General features: G+C 39.5%; 2 protein-coding genes across 13 annotated transcripts in view; both read left to right on the top strand.

Annotated features, from left to right (window-relative positions):
- The window catches only part of NCALD (neurocalcin delta), a 445,958-nt gene that overhangs the window by 92,668 nt on the left and 330,086 nt on the right, over positions 1–23,204 (top strand). For 9 of the 11 annotated variants that reach the window (XM_063816501.1, XM_063816494.1, XM_063816499.1 and 6 more), the window contains one exon: positions 20,096–20,148. The gene's annotated coding sequence lies outside the window, so the exon portion shown is untranslated. Of the gene's footprint in view, positions 1–20,095; positions 20,149–23,204 lie in introns of those variants that run through there. The other 2 variants (XM_063816503.1, XM_063816504.1) reach the window with 1 other exon arrangement.
- LOC129135751 (phosducin-like protein 3) overlaps positions 1–23,204 on the top strand; it is a 239,181-nt gene that overhangs the window by 64,940 nt on the left and 151,037 nt on the right. For both annotated transcript variants that reach the window (XM_063816492.1, XM_054656928.2), the window contains one exon: positions 20,096–20,148. The gene's annotated coding sequence lies outside the window, so the exon portion shown is untranslated. Of the gene's footprint in view, positions 1–20,095; positions 20,149–23,204 lie in introns of those variants that run through there.

Genomic DNA, 23,204 nt, shown 5'->3' with positions numbered 1-23,204 from the left:
CAGCCTCCCAAGTAGCTGGGATTACAGGCACGCACCATCATGCCTGGCTATTTTTTGTGTTTTTAGTAGAGATGGGGTTTCACCATGTTGGCCAGGCTGGTCTCAAACCTTAGATTTCAACTGTAGTAGCATGTTACAATAAGAAGTGAGCAAAGCCGGTTTTTCTTTGCTGGCCTGTTTAGATAATGTCATTGATAAAAATAGCAATAAACATGTATCCAATCCTTACTATAAGCTAGACTTTATGTATGTAAACTCATTTAATGCTCACAAACCCCTAGGAAGTACATGTTATTGCATCCCTGTTGTCTTAGTTCCTTTTGTGTGCTGTAAAGGGATACCTGAGGCTACATAATATGTAAAGAAAAATGGTTTATTTGGCTTACAATTCTGATGGCTGGAAAGTTCAAGATTGGGCATCTGGTGAGCGTCTCAGGCTGTTTAGACTCATGGTAGAAAGTGAAGGGGATCAGACATGTACAGATATCACATGTTGGGAGAGGAAGTGTTTGGGGGTGGGTAGTGGGCCAGGTCACGTGGGAACTGAGTAAGAACTCAACCTGAGGGGAAGCATTAATCTATTAATGAGGGATCTACCCCCTTTCTAAACACTTCCACTAGGCCCCACCTCCCAACACCACCACACTGGGGATTTCATTTTGACATGAGGTTTAGAGAGGATGAACATTCAAATGATAGCACCTGTTTTACAGATGAGTAAACTGAGGCACAGAGAGGTCAAGGAACTGGACTGAGCTCATCTAGTAAGCGGCAGAATAGGGAGCCAGTCCCAGGCAGTCTGGCTCCAGAATCTTAGTTCCTATTCACTACTTCCCAAGCTCTATCATATTAATGATATAAAATTCAAATGAGATTGTATATGAAAGTTAAATAAACTCCAAACTATTAGACAAATGTCATTGATTGCTCTCTCTTAGGCTCCTTGGGGTGAATGTTATAGATACAAATGTCTTCCCTCTAAACTGTGTTATTTCTTTCTGAAGACAGTGCAAGTGTGATAAAGAACATCAACAACCCATATTCTAACAATCATCATTATATTCCTTTTCTATCGCTGTGTAAGAAAATTACCACAATTTAGGGGCTTTGGCTTAAACAATATGCATTTATTATCTCAGAGGTCCCAGGGGTCAGGAGTCCAAGTACAGAGGACCTAGCACAGGCTAGCTAGGTCCTCTGCTGAGAGTCTCACCAGGCAGAAATCAAGGAGGCAGCAGGGCCTGTGAATCCTCATCAAGGCTCAAGTTCCTCTTTGCAACTTACTGGTTGTTGGTAGAATTCATTTCCTTGAAGTTGTAGGCCTGAAGTCCCTGTTTTCTTGCACACTGTTGGCTGGGGTCCTCACTTAGCTTTTAGAGGGCTCCTGTGATTCCTTGCCAAGTAGTCCCCATAGGCAGGTTGCAACACAGATGTTTGCTTTCTTCCAGGCCAGCAGGTGTGTGTCTCTCTGACTTCTGATCCCTCTCTAGTTGGCTAGTATGGAGTGACTAGCACATCACCATTTGCCATATAATTTAACCTAATTGAGGAAGTGACCATCCTATCATTCTTACAGATTCCACCCACACTCAAGGGGAAGCGATGATACATGATGTGTACCTCAGAGGGCCATTCTAGAATTCTGCCCACTGTGATTGTTGTGGTTTTGAAGCTCCTGGGGGTTTCAGCCACATGGCTAAAGTGAGTTGTGGGAAAATTGTGGAATGGGTTACTAATGAATATGGATATGCCATTGAAATGTATTCATGTGCTATTCTGGTGAATGCTGCAGAAGCTGGAGCCCTGCCACTTAGGGCTTCTAGGGACTTTGCTGCTATGGGAATAATCAAGGCCACCAAATGCCAGGTGGTGTAAATTGCCAAAGCACTTCCTGGACTTGATCCTGATGAAAGTTGATGCAGCATCCTTGCTGGCTTACAGGCTCACTGTGTTTCTCATAGACTCTGCAAGCCCCATGCAGAGCATTGTGTGATAAGCCTGTCTAATCCAGAGCAGGGATTGTTCTTTGAGAGAATATAATTATTGCCTCTGTCTTGCTGACCCATCAGCAATTGTTTTCTTTCCCCGTGGCGTGGGCAGAGTCTGTGTGGGAAGGTACTGGTTTAATTTCTGTCACATCTCACTTGTCCTTTTCCTAGGGGCAATGTAAATCTCAAAATTGATTCAGCTGGGAATTACCATTAGGAGCTCCAGGGTCAATTTGGTATAGTAAGGCAAAGGCCGTCAGGAAATCCCAATGAGTCATGTGGCATAAAACCCTGTAATAAGCAGCATTCTTCTTCCCAGACTGGAATTTTGTGTGTGAAGCTTACATTCCTGCAAACTGATAAACTGAGATGACTTATGAGTGAAAGGGGGGAAATAAAGACACCTTATTTGGATACATGGTGGGCTTTTTGAAACCTCTGGTATTGAAATAATAAAAATCTTTTATTGATGTAAAATGCTTTTATTTATAAAGTGCTATCAGTTCAGATCCAGGATTGTTTACTCTTTTGTTTTCTTCATGAAAGCAAACCCTACATCTCATGGTAATAAAGGAGGTATACCAAAATGAGTGCTTCAGTGTGTTCCTAGATGGGCATGCTAAGAATTGGGTCCTCTCAAGTTCTAGGCTGAAGGCAGTGGCCTATCAGGAATACTTAAGAATTGGTACCAAGAGCATTTGTGTATTTGTTATTGTAAGTGTAATATATGTTAATAAAAAAAAAAACATTGGAAAATTAGAAGAAAGGAGAAAATAAAAAATGCCCTTAATCTCAACACCTAGAGATAGCTCCTGCTATTTATATCTCTAGGAGATAGCTCCTGATATTTTGACATTTACAATACATGTATGATATGGGTATTATGTCTATCTATACACACACCAAATGTATACAACATCTACGAACTATAATTTGGTAGCTTCATTTAAAAACATTTTACAGGTATATTTTGAGATTTTTAATATGTTCTTAAATATTCTTCTATAGTATAATTGTATGTTGGTTAAGAGCATGGAATCTGGGCCCTGATCGCCTGAGTTTGAATGAATACTGGCCTAACACTATTTGATTTCATGGCCTTGGGCAAGTTACTTAACTTTTCTATGCCTTTCTTTTATCTCTGTAAAATAGGGACAATAATAGTACTTATCTAATAGAATTATAGTAACGTTTAAATAAGTTAATATATTTATAAATTGCTTAAAATAGAGCCTGCCATTTAATAGTGCCATATAACTGCTTGCTTTTGTTAGTGGTTACGTACAATTCTATCTTCTGAGGGAGATGTAATTTATTTAACTTATCCATTGTTTGATATTTAGGTGTTCCCAATTTTTATTATTACAGATTATACAACGCTTACACATGCTTTTTTGTGTGCCGACTAAAAATTTTTTTCTTTAAGTTACATTCCAGGAAATAAAGCCTCTGGATCAAAATATATTAATCTTTTTCAAATTTCTGTTACTTTTTTGGCAAATTAATCTTATAAAATGTTGACCAATTTGTACTTCCACCTGTGGTATTGAGTGTCTGTTTCCCCTTATCCTCATGTGTCAAGGCAGTGGTAGTATCTTATATTTTATATTTGTTGTTGTTGTTGTTTTTTGAGATATCACCCAGGCTGGAGTGCAGTGGCATGATCTCAGCTCACTGCTGCCTCTGCCTCCAGGGTTTAAGGGATTCTCTTGCCTCAGCCTCCTGAATAGCTGGGATTACAGGCATGCACCACCACGCCCAGCTAATTTTTGTATTTTTAGTAGAAATGGGGTTTCACCATGTTAGCCAGGCTGGTCTCAAACTCCTGACCTCAGGTGATCCTCCCGCCTCAGCCTCCCAAAGTGCTGGGATTACAGGCGTGAGCCACCATACCCGGCCTCTTATGTTGTTTTGATTGGCATTTCTTTGATTGCAAGCTAGATGTGTATTTTTCCATATGTTTAGCAGTTTACATTTATTCTTTATAAATTATTGCTTCCTGAACTTTACGTATTTTTACTTTTCTCTTTTAAGTGAAAAAAGATATATATAGTGATATATATATTAAGTTTTATTTATTTATTTTTTTTCTGTCACCCAGTCTGGAGTGCAGTGGTTAGATCTCAGGACACTGCACACTGCAGCCTCAAACTCCTGGGCTCAATGATCCTCCTGCCTCAGCCCCCTGAGTAGCTGGGACTACAGGTGGGCATGATTACACCTGGCTAATTAAATCAATTTATTTATTTATTTATTTATTTATTTGTAGAGATGGGCCTTGTTATGTTGACCAGACTGATTTTGAACTCCTGGCCTCAAGCAGCCCTCCTACCTTAGCCTCCCAAAGTGCTGGGATTACAGGTGTGAGCCACCATTCCTGACCAGCTTCTGATCTTCTACTAGAGATATTTTGTCATAGTCTCTGTGTTCTTCAAACTGTTTAGTATTATTATTAGGCTATGTTTCTATAGCGACAATATAATTTTGTGATATAAGTAACATATGCAGTTAGTTGGGGAAAGGGTTGCCATGAATGTCACTAGAAATGCTGCAAGAACATGACTATGTCCTGCCTCTGCAACTTCAGAAATCATTTTGAATGAGGAGGCTTTTGTGAATGAAATTTTGGTGAAAATTTTTATCTTTGCAATTGTGGTAAATATTGTGACTACCTGGGAGAGAATCTTTTGGTTCATTAAAGAGACAAGTAGTTACCTAATGAGAAACTGTCAGTAATCTCATGGACATGTGGAAGAATATTCATTTTTAAAACCCTAGTCAAGCAGACGGCTTCAGGAACAAACGCTGATTCACTGTTTTAATTAGTTCCTGGATTCTACTGCCTTTCTCTGGACTATGGAGACCTCTGGCTACATAGTATACTGTTGCTGAGTGTTGGATCTCAACAGAAGTTGATATTCTTTGTGTTTTCTGATTTTCTCCATGTGAATCATTGTCTCATGGCAGGCTAAAACAAGTGTGATAAAAATATGTTTTTAAAATAACATAAACACATTTAAACTTTGGAAGAGGGAGGGAATGTGTTCTGTTCTGGAAAATAGACCAATATCAATGGGTAAAAGGTCACCATTTTGGGTTAATATAAGGAAGAGCTTTGTTATTACAGGAAGAGTCCACCCATAGCATGGCTCACCTTTTTGAAGCAGTCACCGAGATTCTTCCAGCAGAGACCAGGTGATCAAAAAGTACATTACTGAATTTAAGAGGAAAAAGGTGGGGCCCATGCACTGGGCGAGACCTTGCACTAGATTACTTCTAATATCGTTTTCAACTCTTGGAGATTCTACACTTACGTAAGTTTTTAAAAACCATGTGCGTACTTATCTGAAGTAGTCAAATTCATAGAAATAGAAAATAGAATAGTGGTTACCAGGGGCTAAGGGCAGGGGGAAAAGGAATGTTGTTGTTTATTGGGTATAGACTTTCAGATTTGCAAGATGAAGAAGTTCTAGAGGGTTGTTACACAACAATGTGAATACAATGAACACTACTATGCACTTATAAATGTGCCTACTATGAGGTTAGCCCTAGGCCAAGCACTGTAGGGGACACGTAAGTTTAAGACAGTCCCTGCTTTCAGTTGTGTCACGGTCCACTTCTGCTATTAAATCAAGGATCCTGAGCAGCAGCCCAGAAGCCCACACTAGCCAACCATGATGTCATCACTGCCACTGCCATTGAAGGCACTGCCAGAAGCCCAAAGAAACAAAAACACTCCTCCCTTCTTCCGGTCTTACAATATCCTGCTAGTGCCCCCATGACAAAGCCCAATAAGAAGCCAATTGGTGAGTTATTCTGAGAAATGTGGCATGCTACTTTCTTTCCCCATCACTACAGAGGAAGGTATAAGGATGAATATGAATTTGTGTTGGCGATACACTGTTAGGCACAGTCCACCCTTTTGTCTCTTTTTCATCCATACACAGCCCTCCACCCGTATATAAACTTGATAAAGCAACAACAGCAACATTGTAATGCTTCTGTTGATGCAATTATCCCTTGCACAAATGAAGGCATGCTCACTAGTTCCCTGATAAGGGGGATACGAAGTGCCATTAGTTGATGCATTTACATTTATATGTTGATGATGTTAATTCCCCTTACAGGTTAATCAAAATCTCATTTATCATGTAACTTAAAAGACTAAATTGTAAAGTTAACCACCTAGTTTGTAGTTAACTTATGTGACACACTCCTTGTATAACAGACACACTTGGGGAAAGGAAAAAGGGGAAAGTGAGTTCTATATACAAATATGTACAAGGAAGAAAATACACATAGTTGCTATAGCCCTTACTTCTGTAACTGATCACAAAGCTGCGTGTGTGTGTGTGTGTGTGTGTATTTAGAGGGAGGAGAGAGAGAGCAAGAAAGAAAGAGAAAGAGCTAGGATTTACATTTATATATATCTATATCTATATGTCTTCTTTCTTCCCTTATCAACTCCCATATGCTTTTCTCTTTAATCCCTTGGTTGGTGAGGATTCTTTTTCTGAAGGGCTGATGCAAATCTTTACTCCTGAAAAGTCTGTGTCCTTAGACATCCCTCCTTTGTTGGTGTAGTGAAATCTTTTATTAACTTTAGTACTGGATATGGAAGTAATAAGGCGCCCCAGAGAATCCTCTGGATTACAGACATCTTTCTTAATGCCTCCATTATCCAGCAACAATCTTATTTTAGCTTAGTAATTGGGACCCCAGTTAGTGCAGTAGAACAATTTTTGTTTGTACAATGGCTTAAGGAGTCTGAATGACCAAGTAGTAATCTCGAATTTTAGTTCAGTGGAACCATTCTTGTTTCTGCAGCTGACTTTTATTTTCTTGGAAATGAATAACTTTAAACCAGCAGAGCCCAAAATCTTAGGCACAGGTAGCAAAATTTTTGTGACTAGCTTATTAGGCATAATAGTTAGAATAGACTATCCCATTTTAATTTTTGATTCTCTGACCCATGTATTATAGATATGGGAGGAATACCACTCTCTAGGGGTTGTTGACTCAAAGCATGTACTACATCCTATAAGATATAGTGCCATAAGCTTTCAAGAGGTTTTCTCTCAGTTAGTGACAATTGAGCCTTCAGTAGGTGATTCCATCATTCTACCAGGTTAGCTGCTTCTGGATGATGGAGTATATGGCAGGACTAGAGAATTCCGTGGCTGCAAGTCAATTGCTGCACTTATTTTGTTGTGAAATTAGCGCCTTGATCAGAAGTGATGTCGTGAGGGGTGCCACAATGGTAAATAAGGCATTTTCTAAGTATGTTATTGGTGGTACTTACAAAAGGCAAACCCATATCCACAGGAAATGTTTATTTCCCTAAGAACAAATATTTGCCCACTTCATACTGGGAAGAATCCAGTGTAATTCACGCACCGTAGCATGACTAAATAGTCCACCTGGACTCATTGCTGGCCCCTGCTGTTCGCAGGGTGAACACACAGTAATGGTGCTAGCCAGATTCACTGTGGTGAGCCTACACATAGACTCATTGATTACTGTCATGACCACTCAGAAGATAAGTCCATGGAGAAGTTACTAGGGTGGCTGGGAAGAACCGGCTGGCTGACATCCTCAGAATATGTTATCTTGTCCCCCTGATTATTGACAGCCTTCTCTGCAGTGGACGTCCTTTTGTGAGCATGCACATGAGATACAAATATTTCCCATTCATTGCCCATTCTAAGAGGTCATCCATCTGCCTATTCTTCAGTCCTGTTTTTTGTTTTGTTTTGTTTTGTTTTTAGCAGTTTTTCAATTCTGTTCTTTCCAAGTCGATGACCATCTGGCCAAATCATTATCCATTATGTATGAGTTAGTATAGATTTGTACTTCTGGCCATCTTTCAGTCTAGCCAAAACAGATATCCAGATGTGTTATGAAGTTCTACCAACTGGGAGGATTTTCTCTCTATGCTATTTTTCAGGGCCGTCCCTGAGTGGATATACAACAGCTTAGTTCTAGCTGTTGCTGATATATAATGGAGTATCATATGCAAAACATATCCAAGTCTTTTTTTCCGCTATCATCATCTGGTTACAGGGAACTCCTTTTGAAGCCGTAAGTGTGGTTTGAGAGAGAGGAAGCAATGTATCAGGAGTAGGTGGCTGTAGGAATCTGAGCCATCAAATCATATGGCTTACTTGTATCCATAGGACTTGCTACAGACCCATCTTATATACCACTTCCACTTGGTGACAGAGTGTGACTTCACTTAGCTGATTTTATGGTTTGGTGGATTAAATGATGACCAGTTAGTTTATGGTGGGCAGCTCAGCTCATATGGTCATCAAGTGTCCTAGGGCAGGAGTTCTGTCTCCACAAGAGCCTGAGAATATACTTTCAAGGGGAAAAATCAGCAGCTGTTACTCAGAGAGAGAAAATTAGCAGAAGAGGCTGGTTTTGCTCCAAAACTCTAGTACTCTAAGCCATGATTCTTACATAGGGCTTACTCTAGGCTTGTACACAATCCCCTTTTGTACATGGGGAAATGAACTACACCTCCAGGGATCACAGGGAGATCAGAGGCCACAGAGTTCTATGATTAATGAACATCTTTCCTTTCATGTTTTCATACTCAAATCCTATTTATTCCTAGCTAACTTTTTTTCTAATATTGATCATAGCAATTTATTGAATATATTTTTGCTCACCTTCCTTCAATATGAATTATTATTGCCTTATTTACCTGTTATACTTCTGAAAACGATCAGATTTTTCACGTTTTCAAGGAGCTTGATGGAGATATTTTTCTTTACTCTTTTTAAATCAAACTACATCATTATAAAATAAAACACAGATATAACCTCCACTGCAAATCAAATACATAGCATCATGAATTAGCATAAGGCAAACTCATTTGTAACTACCATTCAGGCCAGGAAAGAGAACTTCACCAGCCTCCCTAGAAGTCTCTTCTGTGTGACCTATCTCCATCATAACCCCCTTCACTTCATAAATAACCATTACCTGGACTTTTATATCAGTTGCCCAGCTATGCATCCCTAGGTACTATAGCTTAGTTCTGCTCATTTAATGAACATTGGTATACCTTTCTTTTAATTTGTACATTCCTGCTCCATCCCTTTCTTTTTCCTTATCGTTTATCTGTGGATGAACCCAGCCTTGTGACTTGTTGAGTTTCTCATAGGCTAGATTTTGCTGATTGCAATCTTATGGTACATTTCATTGTGTTCCTCTATTTCCTGCAGCATGGTGGCTAGAATTTGAGGTTTGATCAAACTCAGGTGCAATTCCTTTGGCAAGATTATAGGTGTGTTTTTACATCAGGAAGTATATAACATTTGTGTTGTTTGTCTTTTTGTAATATTAACAATGGTTAATGCTTAGATTCATTTAGTTATTGGGGCTTCTAAGATGATGATATTCCATTTTGACTTTTTTTTTTAATCATTTATCACTTGGGATACAAAGAATTGCTTCCCTTTATCTACTTTATATATTTATTTATTTATTTTTTGTGATGGAGTCTCACTCTGTTGCCCAGGCTGGAGTGCAGTGGTGTGATCCCGGCTCACTGCAACCTCCACCTCGTGGGTTCAAGTGATTCTTATGCCTCAGCCTCCCAAGTAGCTGGGATTACAGGCGTGCGCCACCACATCCAGCTAATTTTTGTATTTTTAGTAGAGATGGGGTTTCGCCATGTTGGCCAGGCTTGTCTTGAATTCCTGACCTCAAGTGATCCGCCCAACTCCAAAAGTGCTGGGATTACAGGCATGAGCCACTGTGCCCAGCCCCTTATTTACTTTTTGGTTACCCAGTGATGTAGTTCATACAGAGAGACAAGATAAATATTTGATTCTTTTTATCGACCAGGTTTCAAAATAATAAGTTGGTTCTGTTTCATCCTCCAAAGGTTTATATACATACATGAACTTGTGGACTTAAGCATTTTTAATGGGTTCCATTTAATTGTAGTTATCTTTCTGAAAGCTCAAATTATTGCATCTTTGACCAGTGGAAGCCTTTGAAAGTTGGCTTCTGTTTGTTTTTTCCTGGATGTTATTCTTGGATGTTCTTTGTGGATATAAAACTCTTGTGAACTGAAAAATCAAGAACTACTTCTCCAGCTCAGGCCTTTCTCTGATTCATTCATGGCCTTAAATGACCAGGGAATATGTTTTGAAGAGTGGGGCACACCCTCTATAGAAAGGGAATACATGGTTTCTGTTTACAAATATTGCTGGCTTTGTCTTTAGAGACCAGAACGCTGGCTTCCTGTTGAACCATTCTCCTCTGGAAATGAGATTGCCTCACCAGTGTTGTTCACCTTTTCCGGAAAGATCTGATATTAATAGTTTTCTCTAGAATAACTTATTCTTTTAGGAGGCATGTGCTCTTGTCTAGACAAATATCTGGAATAAAACTGAAAATCGTTGAAAACCCACCTTTTAACATTTTCCCCTGAAATTTTCTATGCAACCCAGTAAAGATCTATAAATAAACTTTAGGAATAATATAATTAATCTTATTAAATGTGAGGGTGCTTCAGGCTTCTTTGAGAGCAGTAGAAGGACTTGCATTAAAGTGAGCTGTGCCTTCAAAATGTAATTTCTCGTCCTGACCACAAGCTTATCACATCCCTCCCCTTTTAGTGACCTGCTTTTCCTTCAGCTCGAATGCTGTGTTTTTGGTTTTCACCTCTAGCTTGGATAGTTCTGAACATTTTAACTCTCTCATTTTTGTTACTGTGACAGCGACTTTATGGAAATAGGGCTGTGAAGGTTTTTATGATGAAACGTTGACAGGAGAAATAATACTTGGCCCAGCATATGAAACAGAATCACCCACAAGAAAGAATAAAGGCGATTTTGAAAAGCTTATGACATCAATGTCTGTGACAATTTCTTTTGGCTTATAGCATTCATGTTTGCAGGCTAGGTAATATCGATTTTCACTTATGAGTTCTATTGTAGAAGACCCTTCCCTCTGTAAAAGATCTGATTCTCTGGCTTTAAGTCTTTTGCCTGACATTCAAGGCCCTCCACAGACTTATTCCTGTCCTCCCCAAAAACACTTAGTGACTTCCTATTGCCTGTTGGATTAAGTATACACTTTTCACCATGATTCCATTTTTACCTCTCCAGGCCCATTTCCCTGTCTTTCCTATGGACATCTCTTCAGATCAGCTATTTTAGTTGCCTCCACTTCCTGGTACACCCTACATTTTACTACTTTGGTCTTTGCTCACACAGTTTCTTCTATCCAGAATGACTTTCTCTTCTATCTCTATCTGCAGAGATCCTATCATTATTTTAAAATTCCTCCTCCTCCATGAAGTCCTTCCTGATTCCTTCAAAGAAATATCACTCCTCCGAATTCCCAGGTAATGTCTTCATGACAGTTTCTTTATATTATTTTGTTATGTGGTTAGCTGTTGTTGCTATTATTTATGTGTTTGTCACCACTCTGGGGTGACAACCATACATCCAAATTTTCCTGGGACACTCCCAGTTTATACCTGTTGTCTCAGCACCTTGTCTGGCTAGTACCCCCCTTTACTCTCAAAATTATCTTGCTTTGGACAGTGAATTAAATGGTCACCTTTGGAATAAATGACCAGAAGGTTGGGGCTGCATCATACTCATCTTTTACTTTCTGGTCACTTAGCACAAGGAGCAGTGTAATTCACATATGGCGGGCAAAGGAATTAGTAGAAAAGAGACTGGCTTCTGTTGGGGCAGGGACCACTTTGCCTGGGTCATCAGGAAATGCTAACCAGATTAGTTTTGATTCCTCCCAGAGATAGTCTTCCTAATGGCACTGCCCAGGGGCTATTATTTTCCCATCAGAAGGTTGGGTTCCCCAAGGGTTTGATAAACAATCCTTTCCAACATGAAGGCTGCAGGCATTGTTTCCCCCTCAGTGGCTAGTGCATTTAGAGCTTCAAAGGAGTATACTTGGGCATTGTGTAGAATATTTAGTTCACATGTGAAAGAGGCTTGCTTTATTTATTTGCATTCCTTTTTATTTAAAAAATTAACCTACAGAAAAGTTGATAGAAAATAGTACGTAGTCATACTCTCTTCATTTTGCTACATTTGCTTTCTTTCTCTTGCTTTCTTCCTGTATATACACATAGACTCAAGTTTGTGTTTAAGTAAGATGTATGCATAACTGTTCATATTCTTTTCCTGACCCACTTGAATATAGACTGAGGATATCATGATACTTCACCCTTGAATACTTCTACATGCTCCTCAAAATAAGGACATTTTTCTATGTAAACAGTATCATTATTACACCTAAGATAATAGTTTCACAGAATCATCTCAAATATAGTCCATATTCAAATTTCCTCAAACTTGTTTGGGATCCAGAATCCAAATCTTATCTTGAATTACAGTTCCCATAATCCCTATGTGTCATGGGAGGGACCCAGTGGGAGGTAATTGAATCATGGGGGCAATTACCCCCGTGCTGCTGGTCTTTGGATAGTGAGTGAGTTCTCACAAGATCTGATGAATTTATCAGGGGCTTTTCCCACCTTTTGCTCATACTTCCCCTTCCTGCCACTGTGCGAAGAAGGGTGTGTTTGCTTCCACTTCTACCATGATTGTAAATTTCCTGAGTCCTCCCCAGCCCTGCATAACTGTGAGTCAATTAAACCTCTTTCCTTTCTAAATTACCTGGTTCAGATATGTCCTTACAGCACCATGAGAATCGACTAATAAAGTAAATTTGTACTGGGTGTAGGGCGCTGCTGTAAAGATACCCAAAAATGAGGGAACCACTTTGGAAATGGGTAACAGGTAGAGGTTGGAACAGTTTGGAGGGCTCAGAAGATAGGAAGATATGGAAGTTTGAAACTTCCTAGAGACTTGTTGAATGGCTTTGACCAAAATGCTGATAGTGATATAAACAATGAAGTCCAGGCTGAAGTGGTCTCAAATGGAGATGGGGAACTGGTTGGGAACTGAAGTAAAGGTCACTCTTGCTATGTAAAGAAACTGGTGGCATTTTGCCCCGTCCCAGAAATCTGTGGAACTTTGAACTTGAGAGAGATGATATAGGGTATCTGGCAGAAGAAATTTCTAAGTGGCAAAGTGTTCCAGAGGAAGCAGATCATAAAAATTTGGAAAATTTGCGGCCTGATGCTGCAATAGAAAAGAACTATTTTCTGGGAAGAAATTCAAGCCTGCTGCAGAAATTCGCATAAGTAACGAGGAGCTGAATGTTAATCACCAAGACAATGGGGAAATGTCTCCATGGCATGTCAGAGACCTTCACAGCAGCCCCTCCCATCAAAGGCCTGGATGCCTAGGAGGGAAAAATGGTTTTGTGGGCCAAGCCCAGGGCCTCCCTGCCCTGTGCAGCCTTGGGACATAGTGCCCTGTATCTCAGCTGCTTCAGCTCCAGCCATGGCTAAAAGGAGCCAATGTACAGCTCAGACTGTTGTTTCAGAGGGTGGAAGCCCCAGGCGTTGGCAGTTTTCATGTGGTATTGGGCCTTTGGGTGCACAGAAGTCAAGAATTGTGGTTTGGGAACCTCTGCCTAGATTTCAGAGGATGTATGGAAATGCTTGGATCTCCAGGCAGAAGTTTACTGCTGGGGCAGAGCCCTCATGGAGAACCTTTGTTAGGGCAGTGCAGAAGGGAAATGTGGGGTCAGAGCCTCCACTGGGGCACTGCCTAGTGGAGCTGTGAGAAGAGAGCCACCATTCTTCAGACCTTAGAATAGTATGTCCACTGACAGCTTGCACTGTGTGCCTGAAAAAGCCACAGGCACTCAACACCAGCCTGTGAAGGAAGCTGACAGGGTGGCTGTACCCTGCAAAGCTACAGATGTGGAGCTGTCCAAGGCCATGGGAGCCCACCTCTTGCATCAGTGTGACCTGGATGTGAGACATGGAGTCAAGGGAGATTATTTTGGAGCTTTAAAATTTAATTACTGCCTTGTTAGATTTCAGACTTGCATGGGGCCTGTAACCACTTTGTTTTGGCCAATTTCTCCCATTTGGAATGGGTGCATTTACCCAATTCCTATACCTCTATTGTATCTAGGAAGTAATAACTTGCTTTTGATTTTACAGGCTCATAGGTGGAAGGAACTTGCCTTGTCTCAGATGAGACTTTGGACTTGGACTTTTGGGTTAATGCTAGAATGAATTGAGACTTTTGGGTACTGTTGGAAAGGAATAATTGTGTTTTGAATTGTGAGGACATGAGATTTGGGAAGGGCCAGGGGCAGAATGATATATGGTTTGGCTGTGTCCCCACCTAAATCTCATCTTGAACTGTAGTTCCCATATGTTGTAGGTGGGATCTGGTGGGAGGCAACTGAATCATTGGTGCAGTTACCCTCAGTGAGTGAGTTCTTACAATATCTGATGGTTTTATAAGGGACTTTCCCTGCTTTTGCTCATACTTCTCCTTCCTGCTGCTGTGTGAAGAAGGATGTGTTTGCTTCCCCTACCATGATTGTAAGTTTCCTGAAGCCTCCCCAGCCCTGTGGAAATGTGAGTCAATTAAACCTCTTTTCTTTATAAATTACCTAGTCTCAAGTATGTCCTTATAGCAGTGTCAGAATGGACTAATACACTGCTGTCCTTGTGGCACCCTCCAAAATGTATACCTGTAGACATACGTTCCTCCTCTGCACACCTTTTGTTATACTTAAGGATCCACATGCCTCAAAGATATAACATGATTTTTGCCCACGAGGAGTTTGTAGTCTAGTAGAAAAAAGAATAAGATGGAAATGCATTATATATCATGGGTGCTCCAATTTAATTCTGTTCAGGGCACAGCTGAGTTGCAAGGGAGGCAGTGGACTTTTCTACCTGCATGGTTGGGGAGAACAGAATATTATGTACAGAAGGAGTAAGGCTGGAGCTACCACTCATTGATTTTTAAACTTTTATTGAGTACTAGGCACTGTGCTAGAGTCTGGGGATGAACTTTGAACCTGAACCATCTGTACTTCACAGAAGTGAGTATTCATTGTGGGTGATGAGCTTTGAAGTCATAACCTCAATATTAAATATATAACCATCAGTTGTGATAAATGCAATGAAGGAAAAGAATAGTGAACTGCAGAGCATGTAGCAAAGACCAAATTTCCTTCTGGGGTGGGCATCATGGGAGGTCTCACTGAGAGAGTCACATTGACCCTAAGCCAAATAATGAACCTGAAGAATGAGTTCAAGTTAGGTGAATGAAGAGTAGCTAGCAAGGGGCCTCCATGTTGAAATGTCTCCACTGAGGAAGGAAGCAGAACCTACAGAGGGCTGGCACAGCTAGAGTCGAGCCTAGGAGGAGGGTAGTGTCAGGTTGAGAGAGAGGCAGGGGACAGGTCATACAGGGCCCAAGGAAGAAGTTTTCCTCTTGAAAAAGACATAATGGTTACATGGGCTCTTTTGGAGTTGGGATGGGGAGCAATTGGTTTGTTAGGACATGGAGAACAAAGTATCCTGATAATTGGAAAACAAAGCAACTTGACAAGGCTGGAATATGGGGTGTGAGGGAGGACATTGTGTTGAATTTTGAGTTCTTCTTAGAAGCAACAGGGAGCCATTGAAGGGTGAGTATGATCAGAGGGGTGATGTATCAAAAGTGTATTTGAGAAAGAGAAATCTCAAAGATGAACGAATTACTTGAAGATGCTGAAGGCTGGAGGATCTTGCAGTTGTCCAATAGGTAGAGGACGAAGGCTTAATTAAGGCAATGGAAATGGGATGGAGACCAGAAGACAAAGTTCCTCAGTAGGCACTATCTACAGGATTTGGTTATTGATGAGAGGAGGAGAAAGTGGAGTATTAAATGGTGTTCAGGCTCCTGGCTATGTGATGAGTGGAAAAAGATAGCAAGAGAAGGAATTGTTTTGGACAATCGATGGTGTTTTGATTTGCCCCTGATAAGTGCCCTTGATAAGTTTGATTTATACCCAGTAAATGATAAGGGAGATCCAGCCTGATGTTACATAAGCAACTGATTAGTTCATGTTTCCTGGGCTTGAAGAAGTTCTCTCTGAATATTTTTGATCTATTAACATGGTATTTATTAAGCAAGTTGGAAGCACGCAAACTATTTATAAAGGAGTACTTGCATTTTACAACTGACAGATTGCTTTATTCGGAATTACTCATGACAGGCTTTTTTGTGTGTGTTTGAGAGACATTTGACTTTGCCACAGTTTTGAAAATATGGTATTTCTGGTATGTTTATATTGTGGGTTGTCAAAAACAGTTAAATATTACAATTAGGTTTGCTGTGTTCTGTTTTTTTCCCATTCAGTTACGCATGAAATATACAAGTACAACATCTGGCATTCTTCTTTATAAGAACTCTGGCAAAAGAGCAACAAGGATTAGATTCAGCACTTGTCAAATCATCCAATTGTAATATTTTCATCTAGAGTTGAATCTGAAGCTGGGTGAAACTGCCATGTAAAGAGGAGTTCTGTGTAATGTCACAGAGGGGCCACTTAGGAGAATTCCTTTTATGGTTGGGGCATTCTTGAGATGCCTGGAATAGCCCATTTGTATCCTATCATTGAGACGGAAACACAGCTAGGACGGGTCAAGGCACCACGATGACAAGATCCACACAACACTTCTTTTCTGTTATTTGTCAGACTAGAGCCCTGGTTGGCTGATAATGGCAGACCTTCCTTCTTTACTTCATTTTTCTATGGCAAATCCTTGGTCTCAGAACTGGAAAGCCCCTTTCCTAGCTTGAAGGCCATATATTCTTAGAACTGGAAGGGACCTCAATAACTGTTTTAATCCAAATCCCTGGCACTTTTGCAGATGAGAAAAATGAGACAGAGAGGTTACACAATTTGGTCAAGGTCAATATACCAAATTCCCTGCCCCTGCTAGATTCCCCCTTGGGAATGGGCAGCCTCTCTCCTCTTTTTATTTTTGTTTATTTATTTGTTTTTGCCAGAAATCAAAGAGTCTTCATTCACTTTGTAAAAATCATCTGACTCATTTGAAAGAAAAAAAGAGATGTTTTTCTCTGAAAACTTATTTTTGTTTTATTCTAAATGAGTTTTCGTTCTAACCCAGTGTGATTCCTCTCTATTCTAAGAGTGCTTTCACGGCACAGTATGACATCTCTCTAATGGCCGGTGTTGCCTAGTTGGGCTTCAGTATAATGGTTACAGCAAAACCCTCTGTGCTTTGGAGCATAGCATCATCTCTAAATTCAGGAAAGAACAGATGCTAGAAACTGTGGTCAGCGTCACTGCCTGGGCCTTCAGGGCGGGTGATGCTTGGAACTTCTTTAGAAGCAGCTATTTATTCAAATGAAATTTTTGAAAGGATCTTTGATTTTTGAAATGACAAATCTCATACCTTGGCTCTAGGACCAAGCACCCCATGACTTGAGAGTGCTGATGGGACTTGGTTGCCACTGAAGGGAGGGTGTGAGATGGGGTGGGTGATACCTGGAGCACTGGCCCAGTCAAGGGAAAGAATGAGAGTTCTAAAAATGAGTTGTGAGGGGGGAAGAGGACAAGAACACATGTGGTGCTTACCATTTACTGGCTTGGATGGGGGCAAATGGATTCACTGGAAGCCTCTTTCTCGGGAACCACAGTGACTACACAGTTCTACCTTTCTCTCCATACCTTCTTCCAGCAGAAAAGAATGGTTTTTGGTCTGGATGTGTGGGAAGGGTGGTAAGTATTGCTCTAGTTCATCATGTTGATTATGTTCTGAGACTCTAGGGGCCTGGCTTAGAAAGTCAAAGCCTTTGCTTTGCTCCTGCTGGAACCTGTTTTCTGTAAGGTAGTGGACACTGCAGGAACCTGTTTCTGAAAAGAAAAGGATCTGGAGGATGAGACCAGAGGGGACACCTCAATACTAGCTCAAAACAGAATCCCCCTACATTTTAAGAGCTCAATTAGAGAAAAACAGGGTCTGTATAGTGCGGTGTTCTCAATCTGAACCATTTCCAAGAACTGCAAGAGAGTGCAGTCATCTGAGCTAAGCACGTGGAATGATGAAAAATTGCATCCTGGTGGGTTTTCCTCAAGTATTTGGAATAAACATAAATCTCTTCTTGCTATTGCAAAGCTTAATGCTTTACTGAAATGATCATAGAATACCGGATTATTCTCAGTTCTGTGGGGACTCAGAGATGATCTGTGCTGGGGAGTCTCCATTTGTTCTTTCAGACCCACCCTCCCCCTTTTCCACACTGTTCTGGATCCAGGGAGGCTGGTCTCCATGGATCCCATCAATGGGCTCCCCGACCTCTGGTTTCTATTTGGATTTGGCCAATGGGAGGCACCTGCATCACCACCTCTTGGTGGTTCCCTTAACCCTGTTCACGCCCTGTAAATAGTCCCCTGCACTGAAGCTCCAATTTGAGTGTATCATCTCTTTTCTGCTGGGACCCTGTACAAATACATCATCTAATTCTGTATGTCCATTTTACAGATGAGGAAACTGAGTCACAGAGAGGGCTATGGCTTTTCCAGTTGTGTCTCTTTCCTCCTCATGTTCCCAGACATGGTTGAGTATTTCCAACCTGAGATCCTGAGTCCTAGAGTGCTGGATGGGGATTAGGAGACCTCTGGCACTCCCATCCTCTCTACTTCAATGTGACGGCTCATGCCTAAGAAACTTCTATGTATCAAAAAACTGTGTCCTTAAAAATGGTATTTTAATAGGACAAAAAAGTAGTTAGGGAGAAGAGTCTCTGCTGGGAGTACACTGTCATTCACCGGGCTAGTGGAAGGTCAGAAAGTGTCTCTTCCACCATGGTGGAGGCACCTGGTGCCAGGGCTTGGCTAGAGGCCTATGGGCTGATTGACCCCCACCCACCTCAGCCTGGTGCCCTGTTAATACTGTGGTTCTGGATGTGAATACGTAAGCCAATTTATTTCACTTATACCTTTATATTTTCCTTTTTTATGGGCATCATACAAATCCAAAAATGTCCAATAGAGCTCTTTTAATATGTATAAAATAAAAATTTTAAGTCTTAGCATTGTATCACACTATAATGTGCCATTTCTTTCTTTATAATTGGTATATAAAATAGTATTGTTTCTACAATGAGTGAGTCCTGATTAATGAAATATGGTAGGAAGCTTATTAAATTATCAATATGAATCAAAAGATGAATTGGAAAGCTAAGGACTGAGGATAGCTCTATTAATTCTTTTGCTCAATAAATATTTATTAAACGTCTTCTGTGAGACCAGTCCTGGTCTAGGCATTGAGGATCCAGCTGTGAAAGACACAGACATGATCTGTGAACTTACAGGGAAGACAAGAAATACTGAATGTATATTTGTATATATGATGTTACAAAAGAAAAAATGCAGTGTTCTTTGGGAGTGTTAATAAATGAGCTTAAGATGGTCAAGTGTAGCAGATGACTTGACTGGAGGAGCAACACTTAAGCGGAGAATGGAAGGACAAGTAGGAGTTAGTCAGGTGGAGGTGAGTGGGGAAGGAAGAAAGGTGGTCCTGGCCAAGGGAGCAGTGTGTATGAATGCTGGGAGCTGGCAAGGGGTGAGGAGGAACTGAAGGAAGTGTGAAGTAGCTGGAGCTCAGGCAATGGTACAGAGATGAGAGATGAGGCTAGAGAAGTAGGCAGATGTTAAATGATGAAGTGCCTTAGATGTCATGGCAAGGAGTTTGGCTTTTATCCACAGGGAAGAGAAAGTTGTGGAAGGGGTTCCAGGAGAAGAATGTTATGCTTAGATTTTAGAATGATCACTCTGACTACTGTGCAAAACTGAAGTGCTGTATATCACAGTCAGATGAAGCAAGCATGGTAGTAGTCATACTCACTTGATTAGTGGGATTGAAGTGGGATAAGCGGACAATAGCAAATGATACAAGGGAATCCTGGAGCAAGCAATAATCCCCATCACTGATTGCATTCTGCAGATATTATATTACAATTTTAGAAACAATCAGAACCAATGTAGAACCAATAATAAAGAAATAGTGGCATATTAAAGTATGATACAATGCTAAGACTTAAAATTTGTATGTTATGTATATTAACAGATCTATAAATACATCTATTAGATGTATTTAGACTTTTTAATTATTCTTCCTAGTTCCTGATAAGCTAAGACAATACTTTTATTTTTGACAGAGTGATTTCTTCTGACTTGAGCCTGCAGTGTGCTGTGAGAGATCTACCACTAGGTAAGTATAGAACAAGTTTTTCTTAGGTTTGTAAACAACACTTTTCTCCCAAGATTCCCTAAGACATACATAAGCCTAACATTCTATGTCATCCTCATTTTAGCCTTATGAGTCTTATTTCCATCTTATACATGAGGAAATTGAGGCACTGGCAACTTGACATGCACAAAAATGTTCATCACAGCATACATTATGATAGTAAAATAATACAAAATGAAAAGGAGAGAATATAAATATCCAACAGTAGGCAAATTGTATTAAATTAATTATGGTACATTCATTTGATGGAAGTAGTTTTAAAATATTCATTATCACCTTAAGATGTTCTCTTCTATTCCTAGTTTGCTAAAAGTCTCTATTATAAATACATGTTGAATTTTATTAAATGCTTTTCTATATCCACTGAGATGATCAAATGATTTTTATGCTTTCATTTGTTAATTTTAGTTTACATTAATGGATTTTCTAATGTTAAGCTACCTTGCATTGCTGAGATAAAACCAACTTCGTAATGATGTGTTATCTTTTCTATACTTAGCTAGATTTAATTTGCTAAGTTTTAGTCATAAATGAGATTGACTAAAATCTTTCTGCGATATTCCTTGTCAGGAATGGTTTTCAAAATATCGGAATTACTTGCTACTTAATTGTATGGTGGAACTTGACAGTAAAACAGTTTGGGCCAGATGTTTTCTTTGAGGAAAGAAATTTTACTAACTGATTTAGTTTCTGATTTATTTAGGTTTTCTATTTCTTCTTGAGTCAGTTTTGTTATGTTTTTAGTTACATATACGTATTTCTGTTGAATACATATGCAGGAGGGGAATTTCTGGATCATAAGGCAGGCATATGTTCAGCTTTAGTAGATACTATCAAACAGTTTTCAAAAATGGTGTATCAATTTAAAAATTTATGCCACAATCAGGAGTGTATGAGGGTTCGAATTAGTCCACATATTTTCCAAAACAAGGTGTTTTCTGTTTTTGTTTTTTTAGTTAAGCTCTTCTGGTGGGTATGTAGTAACATCATATTGTTTAAATTTGCATTTCCTTATAGACTAATGAGGTGGGGCACCATTTCGTATATTAATTGGCCATTTGGGTATCTTATTTTGTGAGAAGCCCCTTCAGGTCTTAAAAATGTGAAAAAATTGGGTTGTTTTAAAAATTAAATTGTCTTTCTTATTGAGTTGTAGGCATTTTTAATAATATATATTTTAGATATATCCTTGGTAGGATATATGTGTTACAAATATCTTCTCTTTTTCTGTGGTTTACCTTTTTACTCTTTTTTATGAACAGAAGTTCATTATTTTATGAATTTCATATATTATTTTACCTTTACATTTCAATCTATAATATGTCTGGAATTGATTTCATTGTACATGGTGTGAAGTACAAGGTCAAAGTTAATTTTTTTCCACGTGAAGATCCAGTTGACCAAGCACCATTCTTTTGCCATAGCACTATGTGTCTATTTTGGTTAGGGTTACTGAGGTATGATTAACACATGGTAAAATTCATTCTCTTAAAATATATGGTTTGATGCATTTTGAAAAATGTATGTAATCATTGTTTTACCTCACAATCAAGAGGTAGAACGTATCTAACACTTGAAAGTGCGCACCTTTATAGTAAATCTACTCCCTCTACCTCCCTTGGCAACCACAATCTGGATTTGGCTCTCTGGTTTCTCTTTTTTCCAGAATATATAAATGGCATCACATACTATGTGGCCTTTGTTTCAGATTTTTTCACTTGGCGCATTTTTTTTGAGATTCATCCATGCTGTTATAAGTATCAGTGGTTAGTTCCTTTGTATTGTTGAGTAGAAGAATTCCATTGTGTGGTATACCACAAGTTTATCCATTCACGAAATGATGAAGATTTGGGTTGTTTATAGTATTTAGCTACTAGGAATAAAGCTGCTACAAACATTCATGAACAGGCCTTTGTGTGGACATATGTTTTCCTTTCTCTTGAGTAAATTACTAGGAGTGGGATTATTGTATCATATGGAAAGCATAGCAAGTATATGTTAAACACTATTTTTAAAAATCCCCCAAACTGTTTCCAAAATGACTGTGCCATTTTACATTCCAATCAGCAATATATGAAAGTTTCAGTTGTTCCATAGCTCCTCTAGCACTTGGTATTATCATTGTTTGTAATTTTAGCAATTTGAGCGTATAGCATTATCTCATCGTAGCTTTAATTTTCATTTCCCTAATGACATTGAACACCTTTTCATGTCCTACTTTGCCATCTGCATATCTTCTTTGATAAAGTGTCTGTTCAAATCATTCACCCATTTAAAAATTATTTGTCTTAATGATATGTAGCTAATTAGAATATATTCTGAATACAAACTCTTTATTAAATATGTGCTTTGCAAATTCTTTTTCTCAGTCTCTAGTTTGTTTCTTTAAATGTCCTAAAAGTATCATTCAAAGAGTAGAAAGTTTTACATTTTGGTGAATTTCAGTTTATCAATTTTTAAAAATGGAAGAGTACTTAGTTTTGTTTTGTTTTGTTTTTTGAGACGGAGTCTTGCTCTGTCGCCCAGGCTGGAGTGCAGTGGTGATATCTTGGCTCACTGCAACCTCCGCCTCCCATATTCAAGCTATTCTCCTGCGTCAGCCTCCTGAGTAGCTGGGACTACAGGTGCCCACCACCACACCTGGCTAATTTTTGCATTTTTAGTGGAGACAGGGCTGGTCTCGAACACCTGACCTCAGGTGATCCACCCACCTCGGCCTCCCAAAGTGCTGGTATTACAGGCGTGAGCCACCGCGCTCAGCCTGGAAGAGTAGTTTTAAGTACTATTTAGGAAATCTTTGCTAAAATGAAGGATGCAAAGATTTTCTTATTTTTTTTAAAGAAATTTTAAAGCTTTAAGCTTTATATTTAGTTTTATGATCCATTTTGAGGTAATTTTTATGTCTTTTGTGAGATAAGGGTCAAGAATAACTTTTTATATGGATGTCTAAATTTTTGAGCATCACATATTGAAAAAGCTACTCTTTTCCCATTTTAATTACTTTGACACCTCTATCT

This window comes from Pan troglodytes, chromosome 7, assembly GCF_028858775.2.
Source record: "Pan troglodytes isolate AG18354 chromosome 7, NHGRI_mPanTro3-v2.0_pri, whole genome shotgun sequence".
Classification (NCBI taxonomy): Eukaryota; Metazoa; Chordata; class Mammalia; order Primates; family Hominidae; genus Pan; species Pan troglodytes.
The sequence above is the reverse complement of the archived record's forward strand: the minus strand, read 5'-3'. Positions and strand labels throughout refer to the sequence as shown.